The sequence below is a fragment of the Adiantum capillus-veneris genome, chromosome 14, assembly GCF_014529385.1.
Source record: "Adiantum capillus-veneris isolate H3 chromosome 14, ASM1452938v2, whole genome shotgun sequence".
In the NCBI taxonomy this organism is placed as follows: domain Eukaryota; kingdom Viridiplantae; phylum Streptophyta; class Polypodiopsida; order Polypodiales; family Pteridaceae; genus Adiantum; species Adiantum capillus-veneris.
Genome location: NC_140944.1, coordinates 101,338,486 through 101,356,897, shown reverse-complemented (window position 1 = coordinate 101,356,897; position 18,412 = coordinate 101,338,486).

The following is an 18,412-nucleotide window of genomic DNA, read 5'->3' as shown; positions in this document are numbered from 1 at the left end:
GTAGGCCCAATATTTTTAGGATTCCTCAAACTTGGTTGTAAAGAAGCCTGCTCAATATTTTCCCTATTGTTGGGTGGTAAGGGTGAAGCTACTGGTTTCACCTTCTTTGCTACACTCTTGTACTTAGTTTCAACATGGACTTTTGGGCCAACTGTTTGGTTTTCTTTAAAGACTTCTATTACTTGATACATTTCCATAGAGCAAACTTCCACAACTTCATTTTCAAGATGCAAACTAGACCCCATTATAGCATCAAGCTCACACATAGTATCTACAAAAGAAACTTATTCACACAAACCCAAAACATTTTCAGTAGGCTCTAGCAACCCACTTTCTTTCATCCCCATTTGTACATTATGTACATATTGCCTCTCACATCTCTTCAAATCTTCAAGTTTTGTAAAACATATTGATCCATTCCTTGTTACAAGGAGCCCGTTGAGAAAGTTTCACCTAGTTTTGGATCAGGCGAGACCCTTTTTCTTTCTGTACCACTATAATCCCGCTTTACAATGGTACTTGGCCAAAACCCATCATTTCCCTATGGTCATGAAACTCTTTGCTCACTATTGGTAGAGGATGTTCTCTGAGGTTGTCACGATTTCTTTCATGGTTTACACAAACTGTGAGAAATTGGACATCTCGTTTACCATCTTTGCTATGTATCCTAGCATATGATGAACCATCATCCATTACCTTTGTTTCCATTCGAACTCCCACAATGTAGGGTTTTCCAAGGATGAGATGATATGAAGATGTATCATGTACAAAGAAATTTTGGTCAATCTTTACATCACCTATTGTCACCTTCACACCTGGACATGCTGCATACAATTCACCGGATGAATTGTTTGCCACTTTCACCATCCAACCATGATCTGTGTACATCAGCCATTTGCACTTGTTGTAGAGACTCTTTGAAATTATGTTTATTTCTGAACCATGGTCAATCAAGGCAACAAATGGCTCTTCAAGGTCACCTACCTTGACCAAAGTTTTTGTAGTAGCCCTTGCTCAGTGACTTCGTGAATAGTAGCTCCTAGGAATATCTTCAACTTCTTCATCATCATTTGAGAAATACACTTGCTTCACTCTCCCACTAGATTGGTAGCATCTTACCACAGCTCCATCATCCTCCTTATTTTGCAGGTGCATCCCTTGTGTCTTTGAGGTTTCCCCTTCAACCTGTGGACGAGAAACTTTAGCAAGGGTTTGCCTCTTCCTCTTCATGATGTCAATGATCTCCTCATGGAATTCACACTTTGCAATGCCAAGAACTTCTCCCAGAGTAAACTCAATCTTGCTATTTAAGATCCTTTCCTCCAAGACTTTATTTAAATCTCTAGCAACCTCAATATCAGATTGTAGTTTATAAGTTGGTCCTTTTGTCTTACCTTTTGCTGGCTCTTTCTTCTTTCCAGTTGTAGACTCCTCCATGAGTACTTCAGGTGGAGATGCTCCTTGTGTTGAGGGTGTTTGAGAAGGCATTGAGTCGCTTCTTCCCCCACTTCTAGAAGCTCTTTTTTATGGTCCTTCGTCAGCATTCTCACGCCTGCGCTTCTCTTCTACAATAGCCTCATTTTGTTGGCATTTTGTAATGTAGGCATGCACTGACAATGATTCCACTGGATCATTCCATCCTGTTTCTAGACATATGCAATCACCTGCTTCATGTAGAATCTCTTTTGTAAGCTTTCCCTTTTTAGCTAATTGCATGACATTTGGCCAAATTTGACCATGATGGTCATTCACCTCTTCATCACTAAGATGCTCAATTTTTACTCCATAAGTAGCTGCCTCAACTGAAGAGGTGGCATGGTTAGTTACCATATCTTCAATTAAGGTTTGCATTCCCCCCTTCCCAAAGTTAGTTCTCAAGGGTAGACCTGTCTCTCTTAAGTGGATTTTACCGTCCTTAAAAAAGACAACATCTTTTGACAAAGCATCATTAAAATCATCACAATCCCTTCTTACATGGTCTGTAGTATCACACCAAATACATCTATTAACAAACCCTTCTTTGGGTTGTTGTCTTTGCCTAAGAAGGGGCCCTGATGGTGTGCCTTTTTCTTCAAGCTTTGCAACCTTCACCTTCAAGTCACGCATTCCCTTCACAAGTTCATCTAGCATAGACTCATCAAACTTAGGAGCTATATAAGTAGTCTTTACCATTTTGTCAGAAGTTGAGGTTGAAGGACTGGTAGTGTTTACTACCATCTTGTCCCTTCTTCTTTGTCGTTTGGCAAGCAACGAGACAACACCTTCAACTTCATTCCAGTCGGTCTTAAGTCCTTGCTCAACATCTTTATCTTCAAGAAAAGCTCCAAATTTTCCTGAAACTCTTTACCTGCAGCTTGTAAGAAAAGATCTGTCTTCTCTGCATCTAGTGTGGCCCTTTCTGTCCTAGTGAGTCGTGCATAGCACCGCTCAAATTCCCTAAGTAGCTCTATTATTGATAGTCCTTGCTTTGGCTTGACTATCCATTCTAAGAATGTCCTTTTGGTCACTCTCTCTGAGTCCTCCAACAAATATTCCTCCTTTAAAGCTACTTTGAGTTCTTCCCAATTTCTCCCATGCCCATCTTTAATTGCCCCAACATGCTCCCTAATTTTTGAAGCAACAACTAGCTCAAAGCTTTGAATCATCTCACCTTCTGACACGCGATGCATCTCCATCTCCTTCACATACTCGCGTAAGTACTGGGTTGCATCTTTGCCATTGAGCTAATCCATTCTGTTGACGACCGCTTGTATGGCCTTCGTTGTTGAAATCTCCCTTCTTTCAGTAGCATGTTGTTGCTGCATGAACATTGCAAATGCTTGAAACATTTGCATTGTTGCTGGGTAAAAATGCATACCCTGTTGCTAAACATGATCACCCATGGTTACCCACAAACTCTCACCCTGCCAGATTCACGTTGGGTTCACCAAAAATATGTCAAGAAGTTGGCGGTCTTGCCAGGAAGGCGCCGGGCCTCTTGCTGTGAGAGTTTGTGAGGAAGCTCAAGGGTTATGAGAAGGAGCTAAGATATAGATAACATAGCTTCTAGAGCTAAAGAAGAAATGTAGCCAAAGAAGCCGCTCACTTTTCCTTACAAACACACACGTGATGGAGAAAACTCATGAAAGATAGTCAAAACAAAACAAAACTGAAAACATCAAGATTACGATCATATCGTATCATGGGTAGGATAAAAGGGTTAATGGATGAGTTAATGATATTTAATCTTAATTCTCCAAATAAGCTACGGATTGCTCTTTGGAACTGTAGCTTTGTGCTTACTATAATGTATATGTTTTGTCTAGCGATGGGGATTAGTTGTGAGTACAAATCCTCTTGATTCATAATAAAATAACCACACTCACATCAAAAGAGAAGTTATAGTCAATAATATGTAGTATGATGGGATCGGGTGAGAGAAGTATTTCGTTGAGCCTTCCAGGACCAAATAGAAACACTATGCGTTGCTGAAAGTGAATCTTTCGACTAATCCAAATGTTGCCCCGAATAGGTTGCACATAATGGAAATGAAAGAAATCACCTCTATGTGGATTATGGTTATTCATCGATGATATACTTAGTATGTTCAAAGATAAAGGTGTGAAAGAATTGAAAGGAGAAGAAGAAGAGAGTTTCTCTCCCAAGCCCTATTGTTGCCCTTAGGCAATAAGGATATTGCGGGGAGAGAAGTACCTGTAGCAAGGAGATTCTAGAGTTTGTGGAAGAGAATGAGAACCTTAAGAGAGAGAGGTACTTGTGAAAGATGAAGATATGGTTACTAACCTTGTGCACATAATTGTTTCCGGCAAGAAGGTTGTGCCCGTTACATTGACAAGATTGCTGCTTGAATACCTTCCAATGAAACAATTAGGACACAACAAGAGAGATGAAAGGAGGAGTAAATATAGAATTAGAGATAGATCTAAGTGTGGTGGTGGTATTAAAGATAGATAATGAGAGATAGATCTAAGTGTGGTGGTGGTATTAAAGATAGATAATGAGAGATAGAGATGGAGTTAGAGACAAGTATCGGACTAGATATGCAAATGAAAGAAAAACTAACAACATGTGTCTTACATGAGAGCAATCGTCACCACCTTAATGGAGAGAGAAGATGAGGCAAGACTTCAGCCTTTCTTCAAAGGAAAGTATGGCACTAAGATGAGTGTGTCACTATGGAATTGAGCTATTCTCACTCACTCCTAAATTGCCCCCAATGAAGAGAAGGTTGCCCTTTTTATAGGTGAGGGAGCCATGTTTTACATAATCACTTGATTACGCTAAAGAATTAGCCCAAATCAAATGTTCTTTGGAAATTTCTTAAAATGGGAAATACTAGGACTCAAAATATCATGAAATTCAGCATTTGTGGTCGTTGAGGCTCCACGTGGGTGCATGATGTATGTGGGCCCCACCTAGGCATCCTCTGTGTGGCTCCAGCAGGGGGTCCCAACTTGTGTGTCTTGTCCTTCAAGGCATCTTTGAGGTGTCACATTCACATGCTTGTGTCTTTTATCCTCCAAATATCTTATTTTATGGAAAAAGACCAAGATTACCTCTTTTCACTTGATTCACCTGTTCACCATGTCTTCTTGCAGTGTAGTTGTGAGAGGATTTTTCAATGTTTTCCCTATAGCTTTTGACCTGTAACTCGGATTGACATGCTTCAAAAGGCAAAATTGGCCTACTAAAAGAGCTTGAATTGGTTTTGGCCTTTTCTCCACGCCCTTAGGTTGGGATTTTTAAATTGGGATGGTCCAAGAAGCTTTGGATCTTCCTTTTCATAAAGTCTTCTAGTAGGCCCTTCCCTCTTGTATGTATCCAAGAAGGTATGCATTATTGAAGGGTTATATTATTAAATAAATGTGAAAAGAAGAAAAATAATTTATATATGGTAGGGTATAGCTGAGATATTAGAAGAAATATACAAATGTTTTTCCCCCAGACAAAAAGAGGCACAATCATTGATACTTCTTTTGCAGTACTTTCTAATAGTAATGTACATTTATATTACTTCAAAGGTAAATACTAAGGTATGGTAGAAAGCTTTTATTTATGCATATGAGTATGATATGAAGTATACTTATGCGTCAAAAAGTCACAAGATAAATCGTTTAATGCCCGTTCCCACTATATAGGTTCCACAGTACGACAGTGTATGCTTATATATACGTACTGATGTGGTGTATGTATGTACGTAAACATCTATGTGTGTGCATGCATGGAAACATGTATCGATGTGAGTGAGTGTGTATACATGTATATATCTATGCAAGTGTGTATGTGTATATAGACATGTATGTAAGCATTGAGAATGCTTATATATATGTATCGATGTGAATGTGTACGTGTGTATGTAGGTAGTTTATCTGGCTACATATATGATAGAGCTCTTGTGCATACATGTTAGGTATGTAGATTAGGTATAGGGGTATTAGCCATCACACTCTTCCTTTGGATGGTTCACGTCCCAGGTGGGTATCCATCCAAGGTGGACATTACCTCCAGTGGACCCGAGTCTTGAGGCGGTATGTCCAAACTCTAGATTCATATTGATTTGTAGCTAGTTTCTTGTGATCACCAGTGTAGATTTCTATCCATTTATTTGCAAGCATGGCCCTCTTACGGATTTGGACATGTTGGTCTATCTATCAAGGTTCCTCCTCCGGTGGTAGACCCGGATGTAGACTGCACATTATCTTTTATGAGGAGTAACTATGTTCCATGTAGGAATTGTTTGGCCGCTATGATCCATAGTAGCATGCAACCTATGGTGTTTCACAACAGATCACCCCCTTACATTTAGAGAATTCTAACAACGGCACCTCCTTCTACCCTCCCTTCTTCCTAACCCACCCCCCTTGCATCATAGGACACCACACCATTTCATTCAACTCTTATGTTTCTCGAGCCTTGTCGACATGCCACAGGTGGTCACCAAAAAATCTTCTAGTAGTGCACGATGGTGTTCGTCTTAGAGTAGTAAGTGTAGGCATAGCGACACGGTCTCCTATTGGGACGCTTGTTGTGTTGGTGGAGAGAGATGGACTCACTTTTTTTGGAGCGAGTTGCTCCAACCATAGAGGATGAGGACATTGACGCGCCCGTGCCAGACAAACATGGGCAATACTACAGGGTAAAGTATGGTGGCGAGGTGTACTTTGGGACTGCATAATGTTATGAGCGCGTATAGAGCTAGAAGATAGCAAAAGGAGGCACTCACAATGAACAAGAACTTGGACTTGATGATAAGCTTAATATTGATTACAAGACTTAAAACTTTAATTTAAGAGATCTAGATACAAGACTTGGATTACATGACTTGAGTACAAGACAAGGCTTGATTGCAAGGACAAGACTTGAACATAAGAATTATATGAGGGATTTTCTAATAGGAGCCTCACAACTGGTGTTGGAAAGACTGAGGGGCTTGTGGCCCAAGACCCCTATTTATACTAGTGCTTGAGGAGGTTACTTGAGGAGGTTAGAACTTTCTAGGTTCTTCTTGAGGAGGTTATAATCTTCTAGAACCTTCTTGACCCTTCTAGTTCTTCTAGAACCTTTTGGATCCTTCTTCAACTTTCTAGAGCTTTCCAAAAACTTCTAGATTCTTTTGGAATCTTCTCCAAGCTTCTAGAAACTTCTTGATCCTTTGAGTTCTTCTAAAACCTTCTAGATCCTTCTTCAACTTTCTAAAGCTTTCCAAAAACTTCTAGATTCTTCTGAAATATTCTCCAAGCTTCTAAAAACTTCTAGAATCTCCTTTGTACTTTTAGAACCTTCTAGAATCTTCTAGATCCTTCTACATTCTTCTAGAACCTTCTAGTAATGATGTAGGCAATGACACAGTTGATGATGTAGGCAGCGACTGACTCTCAAGCATCCATGACATTACCCCCTCCTCTGGTGATGAGTTCCACGAGGAGCGGTGGTGTTCGTGGATCGGGGCTTCCATAGATGTTGTTGATGGAACTCTTGGACTCTGAGAGATGCATGCTAAAGATTGTGTGCTGGTTCCTAGGTTCATTCACTGACATCATAGCCTTTCCAATGCAACAAGTACTGTAACCTTCCACGTGAAACTCAAGAATCTAGGACTTTCTCAACCTCATATGCATCATGTCCTTGAATCTCAACTGGAGGAGGTGATTGTAGGGCTCTTCCTGCGATCTTAGATGTGTGACAAGGTTCTAGGACTAAGACGTGAAAGACAGGATGTATTTTCATGGATGAGGGCAACTAGAGTCGATAGGTGACTGGATTGACTTGACGGATAATTTTGAACGGGCCAAGTCTTTGATAATCGAGCTTTGGATAGGGACAAGATGAACGCAGATCACACGAGAGGAGCCACAATTTATCCCCTTCTTTGTATTTTGGATGTTGCATGCAATGTAGATATGTACTTTCCTTATACTTGGATTGAGCTTCTTTGATATAAATTGTACGTTCTTTGTGAATTGTAGATAAGTGTTGTGTAAGATGAATAGAATCTGGATTCTTGACTGGTATAAATGCGGAATACAATAAGGATCTAGTAGCAAGGAGAGTAGAGAGAGATATGATGCAAAGTAGATTAGTGGCAAATCAAAAAACTTTAGATTAGCACACTATTACAAAGTGATGGTGTCATCCACCATGAGCTCTCAAGGTAGAGCTTAGATGGCAATTTAGACAACTAGAGCAAGTAGGAATACAAGCGACTAACAATCCTTATACAAGGATGTGTTGTGTGTGTCAAGTGTACACACCATTCTACTGAGTTACTCATGAGAAGGCCTCCTTATATAGATGTAAGGGAGCCTCTAAATGCCCATGTGCAGCCGCCCTTAGATAGCCAAGTCCAAGTAGTAATCTCCCATGCACCCATGTGTAGCTACTTTAGGGTAGACAAATCCTCCTAGAAATCGGCCATCGGACAAGGAAGTCCGGCCACCGGCCACCGGCCATCAGACGACCATTTTTTGATTGTCTTTCGGCCGTCGTTTGACCAAGATATTCCATCAAAAAGGAATATTACGACCCCCAAAGTTTCCCCTGAATTTTCTCCGTCCCATCCACGATCACAAACAGAGATATCATCAGTGTGCAAAGCTAGAATCCACCAAATATATGTGCACCATTGGCTTCTCCTCATATGGGGGCCTTAGAAATTTTGTAGCATGTATTGTGGTGGAAAAACTGAGAGAGGTGGGCATTGCAAGTATACCAACACCCCCCTTCAATGAACACCCGAAGATGCTCTATGTTGGCCGTGTGCCAGCTCTAAGTTGATGAAGATGTCAAAGTAGCTGGTCTTTCCCTAGAGCTTTGGTGAAGATATTTGCACAATTATCTTCAGTAGGAGAATACTCTAGGTCCACAATTTGATCCTCAATTAGCTCTTGAACATAATGATATTGAACCTCAATATGATTTGTGCGTACATGGAAGATGGGGTTCTTGGCAATCGCCATGAAACTCTGGTTGTCGCATTGAGTTATTTTTGTTGAATGAAGAGAGACACCTAAGTCCATGAGGACTCGCCTTAACTAAACTGCTTCAGAAGTTGCAAAACAAGTAGCTTTATACTCTGCTTCTATTGAAGAAAGAGCGACCGTTGGCTGCTTTGAGAAAACACTCCAGAACAAAGTGAGAAGCAAAATCCAGAAACTGACTTTCTAGAGTCACAATCTCCTGCCCAATCGAAGTCACAATACCCACTAAGAGTATTTGTGCCAATGCCATGGCCCAAAGTACCTTTGATGTACTTAAGTACTCGAATACCAGCCTTCCAATGAGATTCTCTTGGTTGGTTGGAAATCCTGCTTAAAACACCTACTGCAAAAGAAGTATCCAGCCTAGTGGTGCACAAGAAAATTAAGCTTCCCACAAGTTGTTTGTACTTTTTAATGTCAACTAAGGGAGAAGAATCTTCCATGGAGAGTTTTGCATTTAACTCTATTGGAGTGCTCATAGGTTTACAATATCATGCCAAAAGCTTTTAGGATCTCTGTTGCATACTTTTGTTGAGAGATGAAGATACCTTTTGAAGATTACCAAACCTCAATCCCCAAACAATAATGCAACAAACCTAAGTCTATCATTTTGAACTCAAAACTCAAACTCTCACGAGTTTGTTGGATGAGTTCTTTGTGGTCACCTGTGATTATCAAGTCATCGACATACAAGATAATAATGACTTGTTTTCCATTCTCTCTAAGCACATATAAAGTCTCTTCAGAAGCACTTCTTCTAAAGCCAAGATTTTTTAAAAACTTATCAATTATGACATACCATGCTCTTGGAGATTTTTCAGCCATATAAAGCCTTCTTCAATCTATAAGTCTTCTGTTTTGAATGGGGTGTCTCAAACTCTGGTAGTTGCTCAATATACACCTCCTCCTTGAGAATTCCATTAAAAAATGCACACACAAAATCCATTTGGTAAACAACCCATAAATAGATAGCAACAAGAGAAAACACAAGACGAATAGTTGTCATTCGAGTTGTAGGAGCGAAGGTGTCACTAACATCAAACCCTTCAACTTGAGAGATACCTTGTGCTACTAACCTAGATTTGTACTTTTGCAAAGAGCCATCAGCTTTATGCTTGAGCTTGTACACCCATTTTGTGCCGACGACTTTCTTCTTTGGAGGCTGATCCACTACTTCCCAAGCATCATTCTTTGTGATGCTATCGTATGAAGATGCATCGCTTCCTTCCACTTTGGATCAGCCATGGCCTCATAGACGGAGGTTGGCTCCTTCATAGAGCCCACAATTTCTGTCATGAGAGCCATGTTGACAATATGTTCGGAGGCTCTCCTTTGCTTCTCTATTCTTTTTTACTATCACAAACCCCCCTCCTCTTCATGAGGATTGTGAACTTGAGGGTTTCAAGCGTCAAAAAGATGTTGAGCCCTCTTTGGTAGTGACTTTTCCTATGATGCTGCAGCAAGTTGGTTAGATTTATCTGAGTCATCATCATACAACTCCTCCTCTTGATATTTTTACCTGACTTTGGTCTTGCGCATGGTGAGTTATTTCTTCATTTGATGAGAAAGTGGACGAACCTGGTTTCTCCACGGTATGTGGCCCTTCTTCAAATACCACATCTCGACTAGTGAATATTTTCTTTGCCTCTGGATCATAGAGTCTATAGGCCTTAGACTCTTCACTATATCTGAGAAATACGCACTTCTTGCTTTTGGCTTCTAACTTTGTTCGTTGTGAATCACGAGTATATGCATAACTGAAACACCCAAATGTTTTGAAATGCAAGACTGAAGGTTTTTTACCAGAATAGGCTTCTTGAGGCATTTTCCCTTTCAAAGCCTTTTGTGTGGCTTTGATTGAGAATGTACACTGCTGTACTTACTGCTTCGGCGCAAAAGGAGTCTGGCATACCCTGGCTTTGAGCATACACCTTGCCATTTCTACCACTATCCAATTGCGATACTCCACAACTCCATTTGGTTGTGGTGTGTAAGCTGTAGTAAGGTGTCATTTTATGCCATGCTCGTTGCAGTAATTGTTGAATTCATTTAAGATGAATCCTCCTCGATCTGTGCAAAGTTTCTTCACCTTCTTTCTGTTTCATTTTCTACAAGTTTTTGCCACATTTTAAACTTTCCAAAAGCGCAGTGTGTCATGATCATGTTGTATGTGCCGTATGGCATGCATGTAGTAAAAGGTTTAAAGATTAGCAGGCACGCATGCTAGTGAATTCTGTTTTCTGTGGGGTGTACTTTGCACCCACAAAATTTTATACATGAATTGTTAAAAATGATGCAAAAGGTTAGAGACGCATCCCGATCACGACCGTGGGTGCATGTTAGTTTTCATATTTGTCCGTGGCATTTTCTGGATAGCAAAGAGTGTCATTTTAACATGCACATGACATCTATTTTATGGTCATTTTCTTTCCCCGTGCACATGGATTGAAAGAACTTGGAGAACAATGCACTGAAGCACACAAACCATGGCTGAAAATGATGATCATTGTTGCTTTTAATAAAGAGCGTTGTGCTTCTAAACATTGGTGCATCCTTTATAAAGTACTATTTTTTTTTCACAAAAAGCATGCCATGTGTTGCTTTTATGCATTCAACCATGCATCAAAAATGGTGATCGGGAGTTTTTTTTCTAATGATAAAATTGCAGCACTTGGATCACATAGAGCATGGACGAAATTGGCAAGCAACGTTGTTTTCTGCAAAAAAACATGAAATTGAAGCGTGCGGTGGAACGCGGTTTGTGTAGTTTACCTCGTGCTCCGGCAATGACTCCTCTCTCGTAAAGTGCACCCGCCCTCGCTCTAGAGTGCAGTTCCTAGCTGCCTCAGCTTGTCTAGGATACCGTTGGAAAGCTCCCACTTGTCTACTCGTATGCGCTTTTTCTTTCATTCCACACCGCCGCCAAGTTTTTGAGTGAATATTGCTTGGAATGCTTAGAATTGCCCTCATTCTCTCCCTCAAGGGCAATGGGCTGACTCTGTCTCTTCCTTTTGTTTTTAAACATTGTGGGTAGTGGATCTCTCTCTCTCTCTCTCTCTCTCTCTCTCTCTCTCTCTCTCTCTCTCTCTCGCTCTCTCTCTCTCTCTCTCTCTCAAGCAATTGCTCTCCTCCTACAGCTACGGATGGGAGTCTCTAAATCCCATCACAAGGCACATCCATGACACCTTGATTACAAAAGGCCATCCCTCTTATTTTTCGGGGGGCTATTGTGGTCAACAAGCTCACGCTAGCACGAGCTCTAGCCATAGTCACTGAGGTCCTTGTTGCCCACTATCGTTGATGGCGCATTTGAAATAGAAGCATCAGAGGCAACAACAGGAGCACATTTCGTGCTAGCGTATTGTGCCTGGATTTCCACATTGGCTAAGTTTGGATGGCATTAGGCTGCTTCCTCTCAACATCATTCGGCTACTTCCTCTCTACACATGCTTGGAGTAGCCTTGCATTGTGCATCTCAAGAGTTCAACTGAGATCCTGAGGGTCCGATCGGTTTTTCACTCTTTACAAGAGGCTCGCTTGGATTAAGGCTTCTTAGCAACGCTTGAGTTTTAGGTGGCAAAGAAAATGGGCATGACTTGGTTGTTATGGTGTTGTGGCTATTGTGGCGATTGCAAGGCTAATTTGAAGGATGGCTAGATGAGGCAATGGTGAAGGTGGTACATGGAGCCAAAAACTGATAAGTCTTTCTAAGTAGTCACCTCAGCATGAGGTATTGGCTTGCTAGGCGACGTGTGGGTGGAGCTGTCCGAAGGAGCCGATCACGATGCGTTTTGTGGGGGGGCAATTGTTATAAAAGTTATGTAAGGTCGGATGCAGTGCCCTTGCAAATGAGTGTGTGTAGCGTAGTGGTATAGCTCTTGCTTCTGACGGGGAGATCCAGAGCTCAAGACGCGACCCATCCAAAGAGTTGACCTTTAGGCAACTACTCCCAGCCGGTCTCATTTGACCTACAACCGGCTCGTGATGTTTCAGGTAGTTGCAAGAGAACCATGATAAAAAAGAGAAAATCTATGCTTGTGCTAGCTACCAATGTTGCCAATAAGTGGCCCATGTGTGCATTTTCTTAGGCTAGACTCTCAAACATTAGAATTTCATATTTAAAAGAGCTAACAAAGAGTTGCAGGGCCTACAAGCTAGTAAACAAAGCTTTACAGTATAATGATACACCCACCCTTCACTGTTGATGCTTACAAGCTTAACAACACAGTGCTCCAAGCATAATCTTTCGAGCAAAGGCACAATTGTTTAAGATCTATCTCTCTTGAGTATACATGCACAACTAGCTATTGAAAAACGAACTTTACATTCTTTTACCAAGTAAAAAACCACATCTGCCAAGCACCAAAGACCACACTTGCAAGGCTTGCGCATTAACTCTGAAATCCCAAGACCATATGATCTTAAGGCTTTTAAGGCTTGTGCACTAACAATGAAACCCCAAGCTACTCATTATAACATCTACGGGGGCTTCATCAAATTTGTTGTATTTTTGTCTAAGCAGATTTGACGGTTGAGAGAGAGAGAGAGAGAGGGAGAGAGGGGGGGGTAACTATCTCTCATTGTAATAACTTCATCTTTAGGAGCACTACCCTTCAATGTGTGGCATCGTGTCCTCTCTTATCATTGCTACTCTTAGACGATCTTCTCGCAAGTGCCCTTCTACTCTGCTCAAAACCTCCTCCTTATGGACACCAACCTATGCTCACATAAGAGAATTCGTGCCCTCTAATTTTCTTATCAATTAGAGCACTTTCTTGGACACTACTCCTCTTGCTACTTGCTTGGCTTTCTCTCTAGTAATAGTGTTTATCAACCTTTAAATTACTAATGATCCTCCTAGCATTTGCTGATCCTTATAAGTAATTAGAGCTTCTCCTTTCACTTTCTGGTTTGAGTGCTACACCAAGGCCCACTATGTTGCACTTTTGGGTAGAAGAATGTTAAGAAGACATTATTAAAAGATTATTTATATACTTATCATACTATTAGGTCTCCCTAATCTCAAGGGAAAAAAAAAATCTTTCAAAACATATATTAAGTGGCATAAGTGAAGGGTGAGTTTAGGAAATGAAAAGATACATGAAGGTGGAAAGTCAAAAGACAAATGCAGATGGAAAGTCAAAAGACCTTTTATGTCCATATAAACAGGTGTTTCTTTGCTCTTTCATTTTTCCTTTAATGTTTTCTTTTAAGTTCTCTTTAGCATTTTTGCCTCTCTCTCTCTCTCTCTCTCTCTCTCACACACACACACACACACACACAATGTTGTATTCATATTTCTTAGGTAATATTGTTATAAATCTATGTGCTTCATCATTGTGTATTGTACGTGCTATAGATAACCCATGGTTTTTTTGTTTTTGAGTGGAACCTTTGAATTAGGAGCACCTTTTAATTTTTTTGAAGCCAGTAAGAATACCTTTCAATTAAATAGTGGGGGACCCTACTCTAATTGCACAAATCTCTAAATATGGATTTGTTCTTGTTCTTCGACCGTCTCTCCTCACTGATATAGAGTGGGACCCAATCCTTGAATTACGGGTCTCTAGAAAAGTAAACAAATCGTAAACCTTTAAAATCAATTGAAAGTAGACAAAGATGTCTATGAAAGGCATCTTCTGTTGAATAACTTACAATAGGCCTAGATATTGTAATACAAACGCACTGGATAGTACAAAAAATGCCTCGCGGCCTGCCAATATTTGCAATGGGGAAAAAATATTTGCACAGTGCACTCTAGTATTTTCCTCCTATACATCGGACGGCCTTCTAGAAAGCATCTTGTGTTGAATAAGCTACAATGCCTTGAGACCTGCCACCATTTGTACTCTTGCACTCTAGTCCACACTTAGCCTAGTGATGTGATTTGTTAAATGAGAAAAGTGTTTCCTCATGTACATCGGGGTTGGCCAGAGCTTATATAACGCCATCTAATTAGAAGAGGACAAATGAAACAAAAGAAAAGTGCTTAACACAAGAACGTGAGTGGAGCTGTTGCACCTTACATTCTCTCCCATCCTATATATATGTGTGAGAAAGGAGCTCTTTTCCTATTAACTTTTCCCACAATGCTCATCATCCTACACTGACACTTGGATCAAGGTACCACCTACCTAGCTTGGTGCGGTTGGGGCATGGGAGTGCGTGTTGGATCATACCCCGAGCCAAACTCCCCTTGCCACCAATTACACGTAGCTAGGCATCCAAGCATGAGTTCCTCCCTCTCATGCATAAATGTAACAAGTTTCTGTTATTTTTCCATGTGGAAAAGGAGTTGTTTCCCTCTATTTTTTCCTACAATGTTCAGCTCATGGGCTGCTATTCAGGAAGGGGCACGTGCCTAGTTGGGTGTAGTTGAAAGCCGCCCCCATGGCCACCCATGGCAACAACCCCCTTCCTCCATAGTGCACCCAGTCAGACACGCGGTCCATCCTTCATAGTAGCTCATGATGTTGTAGTAAAATGGAATGTGGGCATTAGATTGGGAGTTTGAAGAAAAGTTTTTGTTCATGTAGAAAGAAGTTTTGAACAAATTCTCACAATAATTCCCACATCGTGACTTACCTCAACATCATGAGCTTTGAGATGGGATCCTTCTCCTTGAGTACAGACACAATTTTTCCATACACTTCATTGGAGAGTGCTTTGAGAAGCACCACTACTTGATTATCTTTGTCTAGAACACATTGGATGTACGTGAGTTAAATGCATATGCTTATACAAATATCACTTCAAAAAACTCACTTATGGGCACTCACAATAACCCGACGCGGCTGGCGCTACACTAGCGACTTGCCCTGCATATCCATGCGCTTGCTCTAAAAATCCCACAAAAATAAATTCCACACACACTTTTGACATGAGGCATCATGTCCATATGTAAAAATTTATAACAAATGGGGTGTCAAAAATGCACCCAATATAGACATCCCAACCTGCTATATCATTCATGATCATCATAAAAAAAAGAGGTCCTTTAGACCATATGAGGGAGCCTTCATTTCATCTTCATAATCATCCACATGATCAAAAAATTCTTCAAAACAATGCTCACCCTAAATCACATTTATCAACCTTGAAACATACTTCTTCAGCTATAGCCATTCACACATGCTTTATGTGGGACACCATCCAAGTCAGGAAGTTGATAGGCTCCATTTGGAAACCTGTTTGAGACCAAGAAAGGACCTTGTAACTTGATTTGAAACTCCTCTTGAAAATTTATATCAAGATTACTATTGTAACGAAGAACCATGCCACCCTTTTTGATGTCTTTGCCTTTCACCTTCTCATTTGCCTTCGCTTGATTGTTCTTCAAGACTTGCTTGTAATGCTCAAAAGCCAGCAACCTATCTACTTGTACACATTGCAAATATAAAATCCTCCACTTGAGTGCATGATTAGGCTCATCTTCAAGATTTATCATCATCCTCAAAGCTGGATATTTCCACTTCAATAGGAAGTAAAGCATCTTTGCCAAAAACTCGGTGGAATGAGAGAAACCAGTGACTGATAAGATGGTAGTCATGTAAGCCCATATAGCATAAGGTAGCTCTAAATCCCAAGTCTTCACGTTATTTTTTGTCATATTTGTAAGCATCCTCCGATGAGATCTCCATTAAACCTTTCATTCATACAATTACATTGGCGATAATAAGGGGTATTTTAAACTTGTGATGTACATATGATAGGTTATGGTGAATAGGTTAGTGTGTCATTCATGGAATAATCATGATTAGAATAGAGTTAGCTTAGGGCTTGAAATTGGACACACAGTACAATAGAGTATAGTTGCAAATGATAGACTTATCTTTATTCAGCATAATGTGCCTCTGTATAGGCATATACAAAGAGACAGCCTTTTGACACATGAGCATAAGATGTGACCGCCTATGCACAAGTACAAGTGGCTAGTTTTTACACAGAGGTTGTAAGAGTTTCTTCACACGGGGTATTGACACATCACTTTTCTAGGTGGAAGAGGTTGTTTACACAAGAGATACAACAAAAAGCCCGCATCTCAACAACATGAAGCTTCTCGCATAGATAATCCACCAATTCTCTCTTGAAACATGGACCCTTGTCATAAATTAACTCCAATAGCATGCCAAAGTTGCAACAAATATCTTCATATACAAATTGAAAAACATCTTTTCTTATGCTTTGCTTAACAGAATTGTCTTCGGCCCATCTGGATAGATAGTCAACAATAATAAGTATCTAGCATTTGTCTCTATTTGTCTCTAGTTGTCATAGGTAGAGGACCTTTTGCATCAATATCCCATGTCTCAAAAACATTATAAGACACAACGGTGTCTCTCATTTCCTATTTGAGTACCCTATTTTCCATGCTTTGGCACTCTTTACAAGACTTGCACCAATGATGAACATCACCTTGAATGCTTGTCCACAGATACCCCTCATGCAATATTTTATGCAAAGTGCAAATTGACCACCACAAGAACCCTCATTCTTCTCTAGAATTCTATAAACATCCTCTTTCCATGGCACCCTTCTCATCACAAAATCAGTCCCTTATATACACAACACATCACCTAGAAAATACATACCTTTTGGCACGACGAAAGAAGACATACTTCTTTGATTTCTCAAACTCTAATGGAAGCATTGTGCACGTCTTCTACACTTGTCGAAGGTAGGGACTTTCCACGCACCGTGTGCAAACCTTTGATGGCTGCAAGCACACAACCAAGATAACCTACCAAGCTCAAAGAGAGCAAGGGTTTGTGACTCACCGCTCTACTCTAGCCGCCGTGAAGGACTCCTTGCCGCAAACAAGAGGGAGCCGTTGTTGTCATGCTCTACAACTTGATCGCCATTGATGCAACCAAAATGCTCTCTCTCTCTCTCTCTCTCTCTCTCTCTCTCTCTCTCTCTCTCTCTCTCTCTCTCTCTCTCTCTCTCTCTCTCTGTGACACACACACACACACACTCATACACACTCGTGAGCACACAATGGAGAAGGAGATGGAGATAAGGAAATATCACTCTTCTTTAGCATGCACCCTTCAGAATGAGGGATTTAGGTCACAATGGCCCTTTTATATGGGTTTGGCCCATTTACACATGGACGTCCACATTGACCAGTCAAAGTAAAAATACTGTCAAATGAGATATGTGCAGTGCACCTCTCATCGGTGATCACCCAAGCACCTATAGAACCAACAAGTCGGGTCCATGCCTCAAAACAATGTGATAAGGTGTCTGTCATCAGTTAACATGCCTCCCTTTCTGATGTAAATTCTATCCTCGAAAGCTAGTGAGGTGAAGCCCTTTTGTCAATGTGGTAGAGCATTTGGGATGGAATGTCTGCAAAGCAAAGTCACTAGTGAGAGTATGCAAGTTGAACTATCTGGCAATAAAGAACGAGGGGAATGTAAAGTACATGTGGAAAATGAGTAAATGCAAAGAATTATGAAATGCTACACTGCCATTGAGGACAAATAAATTGCACTTTGATGAAACTAATCAATCAAGAGTTTTGGGCTTATGGATGAGTCTATCGATTAATTATCTATGACTAAGGTTAAAACAGCTACTCTAGTACTAGCTAAGTTAGGAAGATTATCCAAATGTAAGATTCCCTAATTGTGCCTTTCAGCTTTGATTAGCCAACTAACTCTCACAACTCTAAACAAAATCTTGAACTATTCACTTTAATCTCAAAGGAAGTCTCTTTCATGTCATTTTTCTTTTTCTTTCCTTTTTCTCTTTGTTTTTCTTTCTTTCACTTTGGTTCAAAATTATTTGACATGTGTGCTTATTTTGTATGCCAAGTCCTTTTTGCTTCTCAAAGAAAAGCGCCCACACTGGGAACCGCTAGGGCTTTAGTACCATAGACAATACATGTGAGTGAAGTACCAAATCAAGCCGGGATTTCTCTTCCAGCTTCA